Source organism: Ctenocephalides felis, unplaced genomic scaffold, assembly GCF_003426905.1.
Source record: "Ctenocephalides felis isolate EL2017-DRISC unplaced genomic scaffold, ASM342690v1 CF-g0.4_SCAFFOLD_01170, whole genome shotgun sequence".
In the NCBI taxonomy this organism is placed as follows: Eukaryota; Metazoa; Arthropoda; class Insecta; order Siphonaptera; family Pulicidae; genus Ctenocephalides; species Ctenocephalides felis.
In genome coordinates, this window is record NW_020537324.1 from 43,394,863 (window position 1) to 43,400,009 (window position 5,147).

Sequence of the window (5,147 nt, forward strand, 5' to 3'; positions counted from 1 at the left end):
ATCCTGCAAATAAGTAATAATGTATATCGAATTATTATTTAAAAGAATTTAATTTAGATATTATACTAAAACAATTAATTTACAGTACGAGATTATAAAAATTATGGGCAACATTATTTAAGCAAATATTTTGAGTGAAAAATTCCAATCCAATTATTAATTCTTTCTAAATTCGTTATACTGTTTAAAATACAGCATTTTCCAATACGTATATCTTATGCTATAAATCACAAAGGCAGACAATAAATTTTGTGTGATAATTTTGGAAAATCGATGTTTTAGTCGTGAATAAACAAAAAATCATTTATTTATACTATTTATAGATGTAGAATCTACAGGAATGACTGAAACCATTGGATAACTCTTGGCATTAAAATAAATTGAGCTATTGAAAATGAATTTTTTCAATCAATTGTTGTGTATATTTCTAATATATTATTTTATTGGACATATTGCAATATTTGTTTGTTTGAGGGTTTTACGTGGGTGATTTGAATTTCACAGTATAATTAAAGAGTTAAGTGTGGGCTCTGACACTCATCATTTTATTTAAAGCAGTTGTACATTTAAGATAACTCATATGGATGTATATATTTCCATAATAAGTGCAGTGTAAAAAACATAATAATTTTTAACTAATTAGTAAATATCAGTATAGGTTATTAAAAAAAAATTGGAACTTTTGAATTGTAGACATGGGTACAGGACAACGTCCGTCGGTATCTAGTATGTATATAATTTTTTTGTTTCAAATTTACGAATTCTTATCAAAATTTATAAATGTATTCAGTAGGTCTGGGAATCGGTAACTGTCTATTTTTAACAATTCCTACAAAGGGAAAGAGCTCAAATCTTAATAATGTATGCCACTAAATGCCGATGCCACTAAGAATAATGACTTCTCTTAAAACAAGTGTAAAGTCTCATCAGCTGCAATGAATGCATTTCTAAGCGAGTTCAGAATTATAATCCAACAAATGTACCGACATAATTCAGCTATTTTAAATATACTAATAATGTTAGTAAACAACTTAAATAATGGTAAGTACAATTAAAATATGTCAAATGGCGTCATTCAACATAAATACGAACTAGAAATATTTCAAAAACTCAACCTAATTGATATTCTATTTATTTCCGAAACTCACTTCAATAAAAGATTATATTTTAACATGCAAGATTACATGACATATTCTACAAACAATAAGCTTCTTTAATCTCAGAGCAAACCATATATTATAGCATAACACTAACATCTAATTACTGCCCGCCGATACATAAAAAAAATCTGCCAATTTTAATTCATTCCTAAATTTGGCAATAAATTTATAGTAAGAGAAAATTTCAACTGCAAATATACACCATCGGACTTTAGACTAACTACAGCCAAAGGAAAAGAGCTATGAACAGCAATGAATCAGATAAGTGTTTCGCATATATCTACTTGACAATCAACATACAGGAGAACCGACGTTAACAGAATTCTAGATTTGCTTCATTTCTCTATAATAACATGCATTGCAACATCGCAATTCATTATCGAACCCTTTGATATATATTCCGACCACTCGCAATTTTTCTAACCTTTTTTCTAGTCCGAACCCTATTATTCGTCTCTTTAGTTTATTTAATAAATTTATAGACTGGATCAAATACAAAAACATAATAAATTTAAAATTAAACTTAACCAATGCCTCAAAATTGACAATCAAATTTATTCCTAAATAAAACTATCATTCAAGCGTGCGAAGAAGCAACACCAACTATCTTACGCGAAGAGATATTCAAATAATTCCATCTGAAGAGGAAAACTAGGCGAAAGTGGCCATAAACTCATTGGCCGTCGGACAAAAGTAATTTTAACCAAATTAGCAACAAATTTAAAAAAAAACTAATGGTGTACTAAAACTAATCGTGCCTTAAGGCAAATTGCTGGAACTTTCCCTACCGTAACGAAATGTCCGAGGAATATTAAATGTTTCAAATAGATTATTATAAATATTGTAACATCTAATATCTATAAGAATTATAAAAACTGTATTGAGATGTTGAAATTATTTGTTTAAAGTACATAAAATTTTAGTCACAATTAAAAATAAAATCTGAACTATTTTCGATATACAAGCAGAAATTTCTTTAAATCATTCAAATCGGACGCTTATTTCTTTCAAAAATTGCCATTTTTTCACATTTAGCTCTGTATCTTAGAAATGGCTGGAATTGCCTTTGCCAAAAACTAATCACCACTTCTCCGTCATTACAAATTGAATGTTTTTTGGATCATTCAAATCGTATACTCCGTTCTCTCAAAAACTCGATTTCTATTTTCTGCACTCTGTATCTAAAAGTGAAGAAATGTAAAAATTTCGATTTTTGGACGATTAAAATAACTTACTCTACGGGAAGTTAATAATTGTTTATTTTTTTATTATTATTCACTGTTTATTTCAACAATCAGATTACAAGATATAAAATTTATAGGTTGAAAGTGGGCATTGAAAATCCAAACAAAGGTAAATAATAAAAATAAAAGCATTAAATGAATTAATAAATGATAATTAAGGAATAATAATGTCAATAATAAACAATAATAATAAATAATAATTATAAATAACTTGTGTGAAACATTTTTCTCTGTATAACAGAAAAAAATATGTTGTTATTTTATGATGACAGATCACTTGCCCATTTTCTCTTTAGTGGCCTTAATTTTCTTGCTGACTGGACCTTAGGATTTGTATGTCCGTCTAATTTCTCTTGGAAAATTGAGGTTCTGCTTTCAATGACCTCCGCCACTGTGGGTGTTTCAAGTCCGTGTGTATTATATTGTTGGTCATATACCGTGGAGCTTTACTGTTCATTTTCAGTATCTTATTTTGAGCTCTCTGAATTATAATAATATTGCTCTTGAGGGCACAACCCCACAGCTCTATTACGTATGTCCATATTGGAATTATCGTCACTTTATATAGCATAAGTCTATTTTCGAGTGATGGTTTGGATGATCATTCTATGAGGCAGTTTAGTTCCTTCATTAAAATCTATTTGATGTTTTTTTCATTGTTATGCGCATTGTCCTGTACAGTTTTCTATGTGTATACCTAGGTATTTTACAGATTCTTGATTAGCGTTAACTGCGTTATTTAATTATAATACAGAGGCTTCGTTGTTTCTAAACGAAACAATAAATTTTTGATTTTGATGTTCAAAGAGTGCAGAAAATAGAAATCGAGATTTTGAGACTCGATTTTGAGAATGATTTAAAAAGCATTCCATTCGCAATGACGGGGAGATTTTTGTAAAGGCATTGCCAGCCGTTTCGAAGATATCGAGATAAATGTGCAAAAAATGGCAGTTTTTGAGAGAATTCAGCATCCAATTCGAACGATTCAAAAAACTTTCGGTTTGTTTTGACAAAATAATTGCTTTCGCAAGAAAAATTCAATATTTTGTTTGTATATAGAAAATAATTCAGATTTTAATTTTAATTCTAGCTAAAGTTCTAAAGGTCACTTATATACTTTAAATCAATAATTTCAACTTTGTATTTTAGTTTATGTAACTGCTATAAATATTAGACAATCTTACCGTATTTATAATAATCTATTTAAAAAGATTTATAATACCTCGAATATTTCAATACGGTACGGGAAGTTCCAGCAATTTGCCTTGAGGCGCGATGCCACACACAAGTATTTTTTCAATTCTTATACTGTGGCATTAAAAATACATACAAACCATTAGATTTTTATGAAATAAGCATTAAGTACGATATTTATTAACTTCCCGTAGGGTAAGTTATAGAAATCGAAAAAAAATCGAAAATGAAAATTTTTATATATCTTTACGTTTCAAAGGTTTCTGAATATTTTGGCATACCTTAGAAAAAATCGATGTATGTGTGTGTGTGCGGATACAAATTTTCGTCGACGATTTCGGGGACACCGAGCAACCGATTTGAATTATTAAAAAAACATTCGATTCGTATTGATAATGAGACGTGCTAATTAGTTTTTGGCAAAGGCAGGTCTAGCCGTTCCGAAAATACGAGGCAAAAAGTGCCAAAAACGGTAACTCAGTGTTTCAGAAAACGGAGCGTCCGATTTTAATAATTCAAAAAACATTTTACTTGTATTGATAAGGTGAAGAACTGATAAAATTTTTGCGGAGGCAGGTTCAATGTTTATGGATTCTAAATAAAAATAAGTTTAAAACAATGTCATTTGGCGGTCAAAAATGTTTATTGAACATATGTACATCAAATTATCAGATATTTTATAGAGATTTTAGTAATGTGTACATATTTTGTGTAAATTTTTTTGGGTTCCGTATCAAGATTTTTAAATACGGTAGGAGAAGTTCCAGCAATGTGCCGTAAGGCACGATGCCATGCACCCCGCTAGTTTTAATCATAGTTTTGTAAAAGCAATCGGACTTAATATTTACAAGATAACATATATCTTGTTCGGTAGGCTAAATTTTAAAGGTAAAAGTTCCTTTTAGTATACTTTTCTTTCCAAGCCTCGGATTGGGGTTGCTAATGAGAAGAAAGAGCGCACCCATTAGAGTGTTTTCTTTTCTTTCTTCAAAATTGTAAAGTCTTTTTTTTATATATATTTTAATAAACTTTAAAATTGGTGCGAACGTGGATACCGAGGTTTACAGGAAGGTGACACACCGAAAAGGGCGAAAAAGAACAAAGAACCTGAGAAACCCGCTATTAATCCACCATAAAAGAGGTCAATCAAATATCAATACCTAAATAATCAATTTTATACCTACACGATCAAAGATGAAATACCAAAGAAAATAACCATAACCGGTCTTCATCCATCGACTACAGAGGCATAGGTCTATGAAGATCTTCTGTCGAAAGGGATAAATGCCTGGCAAGTAGTGCAGATAAAGCGGAAAACCTTAGACGGTGGTTAACAAAAGTTACCTATATATATTGTTCTCCCCGATAAAGACCAGAGCATGTCGGTTCTAAGGTTGATAACCAACATTGGTGGGCACATCTTCTCCTGGGAGGCCTATAAACCGCAGAACAGAGCGTTGTAGTGCCACAAATGACTTAATTTTAGCCATACGTCTTACACCTGCGTCTTAAAGTACAGGTGTGTAATGTGCCTCCATGTGCACGCACC